This window comes from Bombina bombina, chromosome 2, assembly GCF_027579735.1.
Source record: "Bombina bombina isolate aBomBom1 chromosome 2, aBomBom1.pri, whole genome shotgun sequence".
NCBI lineage: Eukaryota > Metazoa > Chordata > Amphibia > Anura > Bombinatoridae > Bombina > Bombina bombina.
This window is the reverse complement of record NC_069500.1, coordinates 802,221,575-802,236,642: the sequence shown is the minus strand read 5'-3', so window position 1 is coordinate 802,236,642 and position 15,068 is coordinate 802,221,575. Positions and strand designations below refer to the sequence as shown.

Genomic DNA, 15,068 nt, shown 5'->3' with positions numbered 1-15,068 from the left:
GATTGGATGTTAAAATATAAATGATATAGAATGTGTTTTTTTTTCTTAATTTTTCATGCTATATCAGCCTCTGAGACCAAAAAAAAACAAATGGTAAAACAAGGCGCTGTGGCTTAGTTGGTTAAAGTGCCTGTCTCGTAAACAGGAGATCCTGAGTTCGAATCTCAGCAGTGCCTTCGCTAAATCTGTCAATTATTAAATTGATATAAAAAAATTATAAAGGTATCTAAAACACAAAGCTGGATAATTATAATGTGTGTTAAATTACATGATAATATAAGTTGTTGATTGGATGTTAAAATATAAAATGTGTTTTTTTTCTTAATTTTTCATGCTATATCAGCCTCTGAGACCAAAAAAAACTAATGTTACTACAGGGCCCTGTGGCTTAGTTGGTTAAAGCGCCTGTCTAGTAAACAGGAGATCCTGAGTTCGAATCTCAGCAGTGCCTTCTCTAAATCTATCATATTTAATTTATATAAAAAAAATTATAAAGGTCTCTAAAAAAACAAAGCTGGATAATTATAATGTGTGTTAAATTACATGATAATATAAGTTGTTGATTGGATGTTAAAATATAAATGATATAGAATGTTTTTTTTTTCTTAATTTTTCATGCTATATCAGCCTCTGAGACCAAAAAAACAAATGGTACAACAAGGCGCTGTGGCTTAGTTGGTTAAAGCGCCTGTCTAGTAAACAGGAGATCCTAAGTTTGAATCACAACAGAGCCTTCTCTAAATCTGTCATATTTTAATCCAATTGACAGCATTTTCCCTATTGCTTTTATCTTTAAGTGTATAAGTGCCTAGAATGTGTTTTTTTTCTTAATTTTTCATGCTATATCAGCCTCTGAGACCAAAAAAAACAAATGGTACAACAAGGCGCTGTGGCTTAGTTGGTTAAAGTGCCTGTCTCGTAAAAAGGAGATCCTGAGTTCGAATCTCAGCAGTGCCTTCTCTAAATCTGTCAATTATTAAATTGATATAAAAAAAAATTATTAAGGTCTCTAAAAACACAAAGCTGGATAATTATAATGTGTGTTAAATTACATGATAATATAAGTTGTTGATTGGATGTTAAAATATAAATGATATAAAATGTGTTTTTTTTCTTAATTTTTCATGCTATATCAGCCTCTGAGACCAAAAAAACAAATGCTACTACAGGGCGCTGTGGCTTAGTTGGTTAAAGCGCCTGTCTTGTAAACAGGAAATCCTGAGTTCGAATCTCAGCAGTGCCTTCTCTATATCTGTTATATTTGATTGATATAAAAAAATTATAAAGGTCTCTAAAACACAAAGCTGGATAATTATAATGTGTGTTAAATTACATGATAATATAAGTTGTTGATTGGATGTTAAAATATAAATGATATAGAATGTGTTTTTTTTCTTAATTTTTCATGCTATATCAGCCTCTGAGACCAAAAAAAACAAATGCTATTTCAGGGCGCTGTGGCTTAGTTGGTTAAAGCGCCTGTCTTGTAAACAGGAGATCCTGAGTTCGAATCTCAGCAGTGCCTTCTCTATATCTGTTATATTTGATTGATATAAAAAAATTATAAAGGTCTCTAAAACACAAAGCTGGATAATTATAATGTGTGTTAAATTACATGATAATATAAGTTGTTGATTGGATGTTAAAATATAAATGATATAGAATGTGTTTTTTTTCTTAATTTTTCATGCTATATCAGCCTCTGAGACCAAAAAACAACAATTGCTATTTCAGGCCGCTGTGGCTTAGTTGGTTAAAGCGCCTGTCTTGTAAACATGAGATCCTGAGTTCGGATCTCAGCAGTGCCTTCTCTGTATCTGTTATATTTGATTGATATAAAAAAATTATAAAGGTCTCTAAAACACAAAGCTGGATAATTACAATGTGTGTTAAATTACATGATAATATAAGTTGTTGATTGGATGTTAAAATATAAATGATATAGAATGTTTTTTCTTTTCTTAATATTTCATGCTATATCAGCCTCTGAGACCAAAAAAAACAAATGGTACAACAAGGCGCTGTGGCTTAGTTGGTTAAAGTGCCAGTCTCGTAGACAGGAGATCCTGAGTTCGAATCTCAGCAGTGCCTTCTCTAAATCTGTCAATTATTAAATTGATATAAAAAAAATTATAAAGGTCTCTAAAAACACAAAGCTGGATAATTATAATGTTTGTTAAATTACATGATAATATAAGTTGTTGATTGGATGTTAAAATATAAATGATATAGAATGTGTTTTTTTTCTTAATTTTTCATGCTATATCAGCCTCTGAGACCAAAAAAAACAAATGGTACAACAAGGCTTTGTGGCTTAGTTGGTTAAAGTGCCTGTCTCGTAAACAGGAGTTCCTGAATTCGAATCTCAGCAGTGCCTTCTCTAAAACCGTCAATTATTAAATTGATATAAAAAAAATTAAAAAGGTCTCTAAAAACACAAAGCTGTATAATTATAATGTGTGTTAAATTACATGATAATATAAGTTGTTGATTGGATGTTAAAATATAAATGATATAGAATGTGTTTTTTTTCTTAATTTTTCATGCTATATCAGCCTCTGAGACCAAAAAAAACAAATGCTACTACAGGGCGCTGTGGCTTAGTTGGTTAAATCGCCTGTCTCGTAAGCAGGAGATCCTGAGTTCGAATCTCAGCAGTGCCTTCTCTATATCTGTTATATTTGATTGATATAAAAAAATTATAAAGGTCTCTAAAACACAAAGCTGGATAATTATAATGTGTGTTAAATTACATGATAATATAAGTTGTTGATTGGATGTTAAAATATAAATGATATAGAATGTGTTTTTTTTCTTAATTTTTCATGCTATATCAGCCTCTGAGACCAAAAAAAACAAATGCTACTACAGGGCGCTGTGGCTTAGTTGGTTAAAGCGCCTGTCTCGTAAACATAAGATCCTGAGTTCGGATCTCAGCAGTGCCTTCTCTATATCTGTTATATTTGATTGATATAAAAAAATTATAAAGGTCTCTAAAACACAAATCTGGATAATAACAATGTGTGTTAAATTACATGATAATATAAGTTGTTGATTGGATGTTAAAATATAAATGATATAGAATGTGTTTTTTTTTCTTAATTTTTCATGCTATATCAGCCTCTGAGACCAAAAAAAAACAAATGGTAAAACAAGGCGCTGTGGCTTAGTTGGTTAAAGTGCCTGTCTCGTAAACAGGAGATCCTGAGTTCGAATCTCAGCAGTGCCTTCGCTAAATCTGTCAATTATTAAATTGATATAAAAAAATTATAAAGGTATCTAAAACACAAAGCTGGATAATTATAATGTGTGTTAAATTACATGATAATATAAGTTGTTGATTGGATGTTAAAATATAAAATGTGTTTTTTTTCTTAATTTTTCATGCTATATCAGCCTCTGAGACCAAAAAAAACTAATGGTACTACAGGGCCCTGTGGCTTAGTTGGTTAAAGCGCCTGTCTAGTAAACAGGAGATCCTGAGTTCGAATCTCAGCAGTGCCTTCTCTAAATCTATCATATTTAATTTATATAAAAAAAATTATAAAGGTCTCTAAAAAAACAAAGCTGGATAATTATAATGTGTGTTAAATTACATGATAATATAAGTTGTTGATTGGATGTTAAAATATAAATGATATAGAATGTTTTTTTTTTCTTAATTTTTCATGCTATATCAGCCTCTGAGACCAAAAAAACAAATGGTACAACAAGGCGCTGTGGCTTAGTTGGTTAAAGCGCCTGTCTAGTAAACAGGAGATCCTAAGTTTGAATCACAACAGAGCCTTCTCTAAATCTGTCATATTTTAATCCAATTGACAGCATTTTCCCTATTGCTTTTATCTTTAAGTGTATAAGTGCCTAGAATGTGTTTTTTTTCTTAATTTTTCATGCTATATCAGCCTCTGAGACCAAAAAAAACAAATGGTACAACAAGGCGCTGTGGCTTAGTTGGTTAAAGTGCCTGTCTCGTAAAAAGGAGATCCTGAGTTCGAATCTCAGCAGTGCCTTCTCTAAATCTGTCAATTATTAAATTGATATAAAAAAAATTTATTAAGGTCTCTAAAAACACAAAGCTGGATAATTATAATGTGTGTTAAATTACATGATAATATAAGTTGTTGATTGGATGTTAAAATATAAATGATATAAAATGTGTTTTTTTTCTTAATTTTTCATGCTATATCAGCCTCTGAGACCAAAAAAACAAATGCTACTACAGGGCGCTGTGGCTTAGTTGGTTAAAGCGCCTGTCTTGTAAACAGGAAATCCTGAGTTCGAATCTCAGCAGTGCCTTCTCTATATCTGTTATATTTGATTGATATAAAAAAATTATAAAGGTCTCTAAAACACAAAGCTGGATAATTATAATGTGTGTTAAATTACATGATAATATAAGTTGTTGATTGGATGTTAAAATATAAATGATATAGAATGTGTTTTTTTTCTTAATTTTTCATGCTATATCAGCCTCTGAGACCAAAAAAAACAAATGCTATTTCAGGGCGCTGTGGCTTAGTTGGTTAAAGCGCCTGTCTTGTAAACAGGAGATCCTGAGTTCGAATCTCAGCAGTGCCTTCTCTATATCTGTTATATTTGATTGATATAAAAAAATTATAAAGGTCTCTAAAACACAAAGCTGGATAATTATAATGTGTGTTAAATTACATGATAATATAAGTTGTTGATTGGATGTTAAAATATAAATGATATAGAATGTGTTTTTTTTCTTAATTTTTCATGCTATATCAGCCTCTGAGACCAAAAAACAACAATTGCTATTTCAGGCCGCTGTGGCTTAGTTGGTTAAAGCGCCTGTCTTGTAAACATGAGATCCTGAGTTCGGATCTCAGCAGTGCCTTCTCTGTATCTGTTATATTTGATTGATATAAAAAAATTATAAAGGTCTCTAAAACACAAAGCTGGATAATTACAATGTGTGTTAAATTACATGATAATATAAGTTGTTGATTGGATGTTAAAATATAAATGATATAGAATGTGTTTTCTTTTCTTAATATTTCATGCTATATCAGCCTCTGAGACCAAAAAAAACAAATGGTACAACAAGGCGCTGTGGCTTAGTTGGTTAAAGTGCCAGTCTCGTAGACAGGAGATCCTGAGTTCGAATCTCAGCAGTGCCTTCTCTAAATTTGTGAATTATTAAATTGATATAAAAAAAATTATAAAGGTATCTAAAACACAAAGCTGGATAATTATAATGTGTGTTAAATTACATGATAATATAAGTTGTTGATTGGATGTTAAAAGATAAATGATATAGAATGTTTTTTTTCTTAATTTTTCATGCTATATCAGCCTCTGAGACCAAAAAAAAAAATGGTACAACAAGGCGCTGTGGCTTAGTTGGTTAAAGCGCCTGTCTAGTAAACAGGAGATCCTGAGTTCGAATCTGAGCAGTGCCTTCTCTAAATCTCTCCAATTTAATTTATATAAAAAAATTATAAAGCACCTGTCTAGTATACAGGAGATCCTGAGTTCGAATCTCAGCAGTGCCTTCTCTAAATCTGTCATATTTAATTTATATAAAAAAAATTATAAAGGTCTCTAAAACACAAAGCTGGATAATTATAATGTGTGTTAAATTACATGATAATATAAGTTGTTGATTGAATGTTAAAATATAAATGATATAGAATGTTTTTTTTCTTAATTTTTCATGCTATATCAGCCTCTGAGACCAAAAAAAAAACAAATGGTACAACAAGGTGCTGTGGCTTAATTGGTTAAAGTGCCTGTCTAGTAAACAGGAGATCCTGAGTTCGAATCTCAGCAGTGCCTTCTCTAAATCTGTCATATTTAATTTAATTAAAAAAAATTATAAAGGTCTCTAAAACACAAAGCTGGATAATTATAATGTGTGTTAAATTATATGATAATATAAGTTGTTGATTGAATGTTAAAATATAAATGATATAGAATGTTTTTTTTCTTAATTTTTCATTCTATATCAGCCTCTGAGACCAAAAAAAAAATGGTACAACAAGGCGCTGTGGTTAGTTGGTTAAAGCGCCTGTCTAGTAAACAGGAGATCCTGAGTTCGAATTTCAGCAGTGCCTTCTCTAAATCTGTCATATTTAATTTATATAAAAAAATTATAAAGCACCTGTCTAGTAAACAGGAGATCCTGAGTTCGAATCTCAGCAGTGCCTTCTCAAAATCTGTCATATTTAATTTAAATAAAAAAAATTATAAAGGTCTCTAAAACACAAAGCTGGATAATTATAATGTGTGTTAAATTTCATGATAATATTAGTTGTTGATTGAATGTTAAAATATAAATGATATAGAATGTTTTTTTTTTCTTAATTTTTCACGCTATATCAGCCTCTGAGACCAAAAAAAAATACCTGGTACAACGAGGCGCTGTGGCTTAGTTGGTTAAAGCACCTGTCTAGTAAACAGGAGATCCTGAGTTCGAATCTCAGCAGTGCCTTCTCAATATCTGTTATATTTGATTGATATAAAAAAATTATAAAGGTCTCTAAAACACAAAGCTGGATAATTATAATGTGTGTTAAATTACATGATAATATAAGTTGTTGATTGGATGTTAAAATATAAATGATATAGAATGTGTTTTTTTTCTTAATTTTTCATGCTATATCAGCCTCTGAGACAAAAAAAAAACAAATAGTACAACAGTGCGCTGTGGCTTAGTTGGTTAAAGCGCCTGTCTAATTATAACGGTCTCTAAAACACAAAGCTGGATAATTATAATGTGTGTTAAATTACATGATAATATAAGTTGTTGATTGAATGTTAAAATATAAATGATATAGAATGTTTTTTTTCTTAATTTTTCATGCTATATTAGCCTCTGAGACCAAAAAAAACAAATAGTACAACAAGGTGCTGTGGCTTAGTTGGTTAAAGCGCCTGTCTAGTAAACAGGAGATCGTGAGTTCAAATCTCAGCAGTGCCTTCTCTACATCTGTCATATTTAATTTATATAAAAAAAATTATAAAGGTCTCTAAAACACAAAGCTGGATAATAATAATGTGTGTTAAATTACATGATAATATAAGTTGTTGATTGAATGTTAAAATGTAAATGATATAGAATGATTTTTTTCTTAATTTTTCTTAATTTTTCATGCTATATCAGCCTCTGAGACCAAAAAAAAACAAATAGTACAACAAGGTGCTGTCACTTAGTTGGTTAAAGCGCTTGTCTTGTAAACAGGAGATCCTGAGTTCAAATCTCAGCAGTGCCTTCTCTAAATCTGTCTTATTTATTTTATATAAAAAATTATAAAGGTCTCTAAAACACAAAGCTGGATAATTATAATGTGTGTTAAATTACATGATAATATAAGTTGTTGATTGAATATTAAAATATAAATGATATAGAATGTTTTTTTTTTCTTAATTTTTCACGCTATATCAGCCTCTGAGACCAAAAAAAACACCTGGTACAGCAAGGCGCTGTGGATTAGTTGGTTAAAGCGCCTGTCTAGTAAACAGGAGATCCTGAGTTTGAATCTCAGCAGTGCCTTCTCTATATCTGTTATATTTGATTGATATAAAAAAATTATAAAGGTCTCTAAAACACAAAGCTGGATAATTATAATGTGTGTTAAATTACATGATAATATAAGTTGTTGATTGAATGTTAAAATATAAATGATATAGAATTTTTTTTTTCTTAATTTTTCATGCTATATCAGCCTCTGAGACCAAAAAAAACAAATATTACAACAAGGTGCTGTGGCTTAGTTGGTTAAAGCGCCTGTCTAGTAAACAGGAGATCGTGAGTTCAAATCTCAGCAGTGCCTTCTCTACATCTGTCATATTTAATTTATATAAAAAAATTTATAAAGGTCTCTAAAACACAAAGCTGGATAATAATAATGTGTGTTAAATTACATGATAATATAAGTTGTTGATTGGATGTTAAAATATAAATGATATAAAATGTGTTTTTTTTCTTAATTTTTCATGCTATATCAGCCTCTGAGACCAAAAAAAACTAATGTTACTACAGGGCCCTGTGGCTTAGTTGGTTAAAGCGCCTGTCTAGTAAACAGGAGATCCTGAGTTCGAATCTCAGCAGTGCCTTCTCTAAATCTATCATATTTAATTTATATAAAAAAAATTATAAAGGTCTCTAAAAACACAAAGCTGGATAATTATAATGTGTGTTAAATTACATGATAATATAAGTTGTTGATTGGATGTTAAAATATAAATGATATAGAATGTTTTTTTTTTCTTAATTTTTCATGCTATATCAGCCTCTGAGACCAAAAAAACAAATGGTACAACAAGGCGCTGTGGCTTAGTTGGTTAAAGCGCCTGTCTAGTAAACAGGAGATCCTAAGTTTGAATCACAACAGAGCCTTCTCTAAATCTGTCATATTTTAATCCAATTGACAGCATTTTCCCTATTGCTTTTATCTTTAAGTGTATAAGTGCCTAGAATGTGTTTTTTTTCTTAATTTTTCATGCTATATCAGCCTCTGAGACCAAAAAAAACAAATGGTACAACAAGGCGCTGTGGCTTAGTTGGTTAAAGTGCCTGTCTCGTAAAAAGGAGATCCTGAGTTCGAATCTCAGCAGTGCCTTCTCTAAATCTGTCAATTATTAAATTGATATAAAAAAAATTTATTAAGGTCTCTAAAAACACAAAGCTGGATAATTATAATGTGTGTTAAATTACATGATAATATAAGTTGTTGATTGGATGTTAAAATATAAATGATATAAAATGTGTTTTTTTTCTTAATTTTTCATGCTATATCAGCCTCTGAGACCAAAAAAACAAATGCTACTACAGGGCGCTGTGGCTTAGTTGGTTAAAGCGCCTGTCTTGTAAACAGGAGATCCTGAGTTCGAATCTCAGCAGTGCCTTCTCTATATCTGTTATATTTGATTGATATAAAAAAATTATAAAGGTCTCTAAAACACAAAGCTGGATAATTATAATGTGTGTTAAATTACATGATAATATAAGTTGTTGATTGGATGTTAAAATATAAATGATATAGAATGTGTTTTTTTTCTTAATTTTTCATGCTATATCAGCCTCTGAGACCAAAAAAAAACAAATGCTATTTCAGGGCGCTGTGGCTTAGTTGGTTAAAGCGCCTGTCTTGTAAACAGGAGATCCTGAGTTCGAATCTCAGCAGTGCCTTCTCTATATCTGTTATATTTGATTGATATAAAAAAATTATAAAGGTCTCTAAAACACAAAGCTGGATAATTATAATGTGTGTTAAATTACATGATAATATAAGTTGTTGATTGGATGTTAAAATATAAATGATATAGAATGTGTTTTTTTTCTTAATTTTTCATGCTATATCAGCCTCTGAGACCAAAAAACAACAATTGCTATTTCAGGCCGCTGTGGCTTAGTTGGTTAAAGCGCCTGTCTTGTAAACATGAGATCCTGAGTTCGGATCTCAGCAGTTCCTTCCCTGTATCTGTTATATTTGATTGATATAAAAAAATTATAAAGGTCTCTAAAACACAAAGCTGGATAATTACAATGTGTGTTAAATTACATGATAATATAAGTTGTTGATTGGATGTTAAAATATAAATGATATAGAATGTGTTTTCTTTTCTTAATATTTCATGCTATATCAGCCTCTGAGACCAAAAAAAACAAATGGTTCAACAAGGCGCTGTGGCTTAGTTGGTTAAAGTGCCAGTCTCATAGACAGGAGATCCTGAGTTCGAATCTCAGCAGTGCCTTCTCTAAATTTGTGAATTATTAAATTGATATAAAAAAAATTATAAAGGTATCTAAAACACAAAGCTGGATAATTATAATGTGTGTTAAATTACATGATAATATAAGTTGTTGATTGGATGTAAAATATAAATGATATAGAATGTGTTTTTTTTCTTAATTTTTCATGCTATATCAGCCTCTGAGACCAAAAAAAAAATTCTACTACAGGGCGCTGTGGCTTAGTTGGTTAAAGCGCCTGTCTAGTAAACAGGAGATCCTGAGTTCGAATCTCAGCAGTGCCTTCTCTAAATCTGTCAATTATTAAATTGATATAAAAAAATTTATAAAGGTCTCTAAAAACACAAAGCTGGATAATTATAATGTTTGTTAAATTACATGATAATATAAGTTGTTGATTGGATGTTAAAATATAAATGATATAGAATGTGTTTTTTTTCTTAATTTTTCATGCTATATCAGCCTCTGAGACCAAAAAAAACAAATGGTACAACAAGGCTTTGTGGCTTAGTTGGTTAAAGTGCCTGTCTCGTAAACAGGAGTTCCTGAATTCGAATCTCAGCAGTGCCTTCTCTAAATCCGTCAATTATTAAATTGATATAAAAAAAATTAAAAAGGTCTCTAAAAACACAAAGCTGTATAATTATAATGTGTGTTAAATTACATGATAATATAAGTTGTTGATTGGATGTTAAAATATAAATGATATAGAATGTGTTTTTTTTCTTAATTTTTCATGCTATATCAGCCTCTGAGACCAAAAAAAACAAATGCTACTACAGGGCGCTGTGGCTTAGTTGGTTAAATCGCCTGTCTCGTAAGCAGGAGATCCTGAGTTCGAATCTCAGCAGTGCCTTCTCTATATCTGTTATATTTGATTGATATAAAAAAATTATAAAGGTCTCTAAAACACAAAGCTGTATAATTATAATGTGTGTTAAATTACATGATAATATAAGTTGTTGATTGGATGTTAAAATATAAATGATATAGAATGTGTTTTTTTTCTTAATTTTTCATGCTATATCAGCCTCTGAGACCAAAAAAACAAATGCTACTACAGGGCGCTGTGGCTTAGTTGGTTAAAGCGCCTGTCTCGTAAACATAAGATCCTGAGTTCGGATCTCAGCAGTGCCTTCTCTATATCTGTTATATTTGATTGATATAAAAAAATTATAAAGGTCTCTAAAACACAAATCTGGATAATAACAATGTGTGTTAAATTACATGATAATATAAGTTGTTGATTGGATGTTAAAATATAAATGATATAGAATGTGTTTTTTTTTCTTAATTTTTCATGCTATATCAGCCTCTGAGACCAAAAAAAAACAAATGGTAAAACAAGGCGCTGTGGCTTAGTTGGTTAAAGTGCCTGTCTCGTAAACAGGAGATCCTGAGTTCGAATCTCAGCAGTGCCTTCGCTAAATCTGTCAATTATTAAATTGATATAAAAAAATTATAAAGGTATCTAAAACACAAAGCTGGATAATTATAATGTGTGTTAAATTACATGATAATATAAGTTGTTGATTGGATGTTAAAATATAAATGATATAAAATGTGTTTTTTTTCTTAATTTTTCATGCTATATCAGCCTCTGAGACCAAAAAAAACTAATGTTACTACAGGGCCCTGTGGCTTAGTTGGTTAAAGCGCCTGTCTAGTAAACAGGAGATCCTGAGTTCGAATCTCAGCAGTGCTTTCTCTAAATCTATCATATTTAATTTATATAAAAAAAATTATAAAGGTCTCTAAAAACACAAAGCTGGATAATTATAATGTGTGTTAAATTACATGATAATATAAGTTGTTGATTGGATGTTAAAATATAAATGATATAGAATGTTTTTTTTTTCTTAATTTTTCATGCTATATCAGCCTCTGAGACCAAAAAAACAAATGGTACAACAAGGCGCTGTGGCTTAGTTGGTTAAAGCGCCTGTCTAGTAAACAGGAGATCCTAAGTTTGAATCACAACAGAGCCTTCTCTAAATCTGTCATATTTTAATCCAATTGACAGCATTTTCCCTATTGCTTTTATCTTTAAGTGTATAAGTGCCTAGAATGTGTTTTTTTTCTTAATTTTTCATGCTATATCAGCCTCTGAGACCAAAAAAAACAAATGGTACAACAAGGCGCTGTGGCTTAGTTGGTTAAAGTGCCTGTCTCGTAAAAAGGAGATCCTGAGTTCGAATCTCAGCAGTGCCTTCTCTAAATCTGTCAATTATTAAATTGATATAAAAAAAATTATTAAGGTCTCTAAAAACACAAAGCTGGATAATTATAATGTGTGTTAAATTACATGATAATATAAGTTGTTGATTGGATGTTAAAATATAAATGATATAAAATGTGTTTTTTTTCTTAATTTTTCATGCTATATCAGCCTCTGAGACCAAAAAAACAAATGCTACTACAGGGCGCTGTGGCTTAGTTGGTTAAAGCGCCTGTCTTGTAAACAGGAGATCCTGAGTTCGAATCTCAGCAGTGCCTTCTCTATATCTGTTATATTTGATTGATATAAAAAAATTATAAAGGTCTCTAAAACACAAAGCTGGATAATTATAATGTGTGTTAAATTACATGATAATATAAGTTGTTGATTGGATGTTAAAATATAAATGATATAGAATGTGTTTTTTTTCTTAATTTTTCATGCTATATCAGCCTCTGAGACCAAAAAAAACAAATGCTATTTCAGGGCGCTGTGGCTTAGTAGGTTAAAGCGCCTGTCTTGTAAACAGGAGATCCTGAGTTCGAATCTCAGCAGTGCCTTCTCTATATCTGTTATATTTGATTGATATAAAAAAATTATAAAGGTCTCTAAAACACAAAGCTGGATAATTATAATGTGTGTTAAATTACATGATAATATAAGTTGTTGATTGGATGTTAAAATATAAATGATATAGAATGTGTTTTTTTTCTTAATTTTTCATGCTATATCAGCCTCTGAGACCAAAAAACAACAATTGCTATTTCAGGCCGCTGTGGCTTAGTTGGTTAAAGCGCCTGTCTTGTAAACATGAGATCCTGAGTTCGGATCTCAGCAGTGCCTTCTCTGTATCTGTTATATTTGATTGATATAAAAAAATTATAAAGGTCTCTAAAACACAAAGCTGGATAATTACAATGTGTGTTAAATTACATGATAATATAAGTTGTTGATTGGATGTTAAAATATAAATGATATAGAATGTGTTTTCTTTTCTTAATATTTCATGCTATATCAGCCTCTGAGACCAAAAAAAACAAATGGTACAACAAGGCGCTGTGGCTTAGTTGGTTAAAGTGCCAGTCTCGTAGACAGGAGATCCTGAGTTCGAATCTCAGCAGTGCCTTCTCTAAATTTGTGAATTATTAAATTGATATAAAAAAAATTATAAAGGTATCTAAAACACAAAGCTGGATAATTATAATGTGTGTTAAATTACATGATAATATAAGTTGTTGATTGGATGTAAAATATAAATGATATAGAATGTGTTTTTTTTCTTAATTTTTCATGCTATATCAGCCTCTGAGACCAAAAAAAAAATTCTACTACAGGGCGCTGTGGCTTAGTTGGTTAAAGCGCCTGTCTAGTAAACAGGAGATCCTGAGTTCGAATCTCAGCAGTGCCTTCTCTAAATCTGTCATATTTAATTTATATAAAAAAAAATTATAAAGGTCTCTAAAAACACAAAGCTGGATAATTATAATGTGTGTTAAATTACATGATAATATAAGTTGTTGATTGGATGTTAAAATATAAATGATATAGAATGTTTTTTTTTCTTAATTTTTCATGCTATATCAGCCTCTGAGACCAAAAAAAAAAAATGGTACAACAAGGCGCTGTGGCTTAGTTGGTTAAAGCGCCTGTCTAGTAAACAGGAGATCCTGAGTTCGAATCTGAGCAGTGCCTTCTCTAAATCTCTCCAATTTAATTTATATAAAAAAATTATAAAGCACCTGTCTAGTATACAGGAGATCCTGAGTTCGAATCTCAGCAGTGCCTTCTCTAAATCTGTCATATTTAATTTATATAAAAAAAATTATAAAGGTCTCTAAAACACAAAGCTGGATAATTATAATGTGTGTTAAATTACATGATAATATAAGTTGTTGATTGAATGTTAAAATATAAATGATATAGAATGTTTTTTTTCTTAATTTTTCATGCTATATCAGCCTCTGAGACCAAAAAAAAACAAATGGTACAACAAGGTGCTGTGGCTTAATTGGTTAAAGTGCCTGTCTAGTAAACAGGAGATCCTGAGTTCAAATCTCAGCAGTGCCTTCTCTAAATCTGTCATATTTAATTTATATTAAAAAATTATAAAGCGCCTGTCTAGTAAACAGGAGATCCTGAGTTCGAATCTCAGCAGTGCCTTCTCTAAATCTGTCATATTTAATTTAATTAAAAAAAATTATAAAGGTCTCTAAAACACAAAGCTGGATAATTATAATGTGTGTTAAATTATATGATAATATAAGTTGTTGATTGAATGTTAAAATATAAATGATATAGAATGTTTTTTTTCTTAATTTTTCATTCTATATCAGCCTCTGAGACCAAAAAAAAAATGGTACAACAAGGCGCTGTGGTTAGTTGGTTAAAGCGCCTGTCTAGTAAACAGGAGATCCTGAGTTCGAATTTCAGCAGTGCCTTCTCTAAATCTGTCATATTTAATTTATATAAAAAAATTATAAAGCACCTGTCTAGTAAACAGGAGATCCTGAGTTCGAATCTCAGCAGTGCCTTCTCAAAATCTGTCATATTTAATTTAAATAAAAAAAATTATAAAGGTCTCTAAAACACAAAGCTGGATAATTATAATGTGTGTTAAATTTCATGATAATATTAGTTGTTGATTGAATGTTAAAATATAAATGATATAGAATGTTTTTTTTTTCTTAATTTTTCACGCTATATCAGCCTCTGAGACCAAAAAAAAATACCTGGTACAACGAGGCGCTGTGGCTTAGTTGGTTAAAGCACCTGTCTAGTAAACAGGAGATCCTGAGTTCGAATCTCAGCAGTGCCTTCTCAATATCTGTTATATTTGATTGATATAAAAAAATTATAAAGGTCTCTAAAACACAAAGCTGGATAATTATAATGTGTGTTAAATTACATGATAATATAAGTTGTTGATTGGATGTTAAAATATAAATGATATAGAATGTGTTTTTTTTCTTAATTTTTCATGCTATATCAGCCTCTGAGACAAAAAAAAAACAAATAGTACAACAGTGCGCTGTGGCTTAGTTGGTTAAAGCGCCTGTCTAATTATAACGGTCTCTAAAACACAAAGCTGGATAATTATAATGTGTGTTAAATTACATGATAATATAAGTT

General features: G+C 30.5%; 16 non-coding genes across 16 annotated transcripts; all 16 read left to right on the top strand.

Moving 5' to 3' along the window:
* The first annotated feature begins 102 nt into the window (after positions 1-102).
* TRNAT-CGU (transfer RNA threonine (anticodon CGU)) lies at positions 103-176 on the top strand. The gene has a single exon. It is a non-coding gene; the product is annotated as a tRNA-Thr (tRNA).
* Positions 177-377: 201 nt separating this feature from the next.
* Positions 378-451, top strand: TRNAT-AGU (transfer RNA threonine (anticodon AGU)). The gene has a single exon. It is a non-coding gene; the product is annotated as a tRNA-Thr (tRNA).
* Positions 452-1,451: 1,000 nt separating this feature from the next.
* Positions 1,452-1,525, top strand: TRNAT-UGU (transfer RNA threonine (anticodon UGU)). The gene has a single exon. It is a non-coding gene; the product is annotated as a tRNA-Thr (tRNA).
* Positions 1,526-3,155: 1,630 nt separating this feature from the next.
* On the top strand, positions 3,156-3,229 carry TRNAT-CGU (transfer RNA threonine (anticodon CGU)). Its single transcript has one exon. It is a non-coding gene; the product is annotated as a tRNA-Thr (tRNA).
* A 201-nt stretch (positions 3,230-3,430) lies between these two features.
* On the top strand, positions 3,431-3,504 carry TRNAT-AGU (transfer RNA threonine (anticodon AGU)). The gene has a single exon. It is a non-coding gene; the product is annotated as a tRNA-Thr (tRNA).
* Positions 3,505-4,504: 1,000 nt separating this feature from the next.
* Positions 4,505-4,578, top strand: TRNAT-UGU (transfer RNA threonine (anticodon UGU)). Its single transcript has one exon. It is a non-coding gene; the product is annotated as a tRNA-Thr (tRNA).
* A 1,805-nt stretch (positions 4,579-6,383) lies between these two features.
* TRNAT-AGU (transfer RNA threonine (anticodon AGU)) lies at positions 6,384-6,457 on the top strand. The gene has a single exon. It is a non-coding gene; the product is annotated as a tRNA-Thr (tRNA).
* A 1,551-nt stretch (positions 6,458-8,008) lies between these two features.
* TRNAT-AGU (transfer RNA threonine (anticodon AGU)) lies at positions 8,009-8,082 on the top strand. The gene has a single exon. It is a non-coding gene; the product is annotated as a tRNA-Thr (tRNA).
* Positions 8,083-8,800: 718 nt separating this feature from the next.
* On the top strand, positions 8,801-8,874 carry TRNAT-UGU (transfer RNA threonine (anticodon UGU)). Its single transcript has one exon. It is a non-coding gene; the product is annotated as a tRNA-Thr (tRNA).
* Positions 8,875-9,083: 209 nt separating this feature from the next.
* On the top strand, positions 9,084-9,157 carry TRNAT-UGU (transfer RNA threonine (anticodon UGU)). Its single transcript has one exon. It is a non-coding gene; the product is annotated as a tRNA-Thr (tRNA).
* Positions 9,158-9,649: 492 nt separating this feature from the next.
* TRNAM-CAU (transfer RNA methionine (anticodon CAU)) lies at positions 9,650-9,723 on the top strand. The gene has a single exon. It is a non-coding gene; the product is annotated as a tRNA-Met (tRNA).
* Positions 9,724-9,931: 208 nt separating this feature from the next.
* On the top strand, positions 9,932-10,005 carry TRNAT-AGU (transfer RNA threonine (anticodon AGU)). The gene has a single exon. It is a non-coding gene; the product is annotated as a tRNA-Thr (tRNA).
* A 1,063-nt stretch (positions 10,006-11,068) lies between these two features.
* Positions 11,069-11,142, top strand: TRNAT-CGU (transfer RNA threonine (anticodon CGU)). The gene has a single exon. It is a non-coding gene; the product is annotated as a tRNA-Thr (tRNA).
* Positions 11,143-12,143: 1,001 nt separating this feature from the next.
* TRNAT-UGU (transfer RNA threonine (anticodon UGU)) lies at positions 12,144-12,217 on the top strand. The gene has a single exon. It is a non-coding gene; the product is annotated as a tRNA-Thr (tRNA).
* A 1,056-nt stretch (positions 12,218-13,273) lies between these two features.
* TRNAT-AGU (transfer RNA threonine (anticodon AGU)) lies at positions 13,274-13,347 on the top strand. The gene has a single exon. It is a non-coding gene; the product is annotated as a tRNA-Thr (tRNA).
* Positions 13,348-14,680: 1,333 nt separating this feature from the next.
* TRNAT-AGU (transfer RNA threonine (anticodon AGU)) lies at positions 14,681-14,754 on the top strand. Its single transcript has one exon. It is a non-coding gene; the product is annotated as a tRNA-Thr (tRNA).
* Positions 14,755-15,068: the final 314 nt, after the last annotated feature.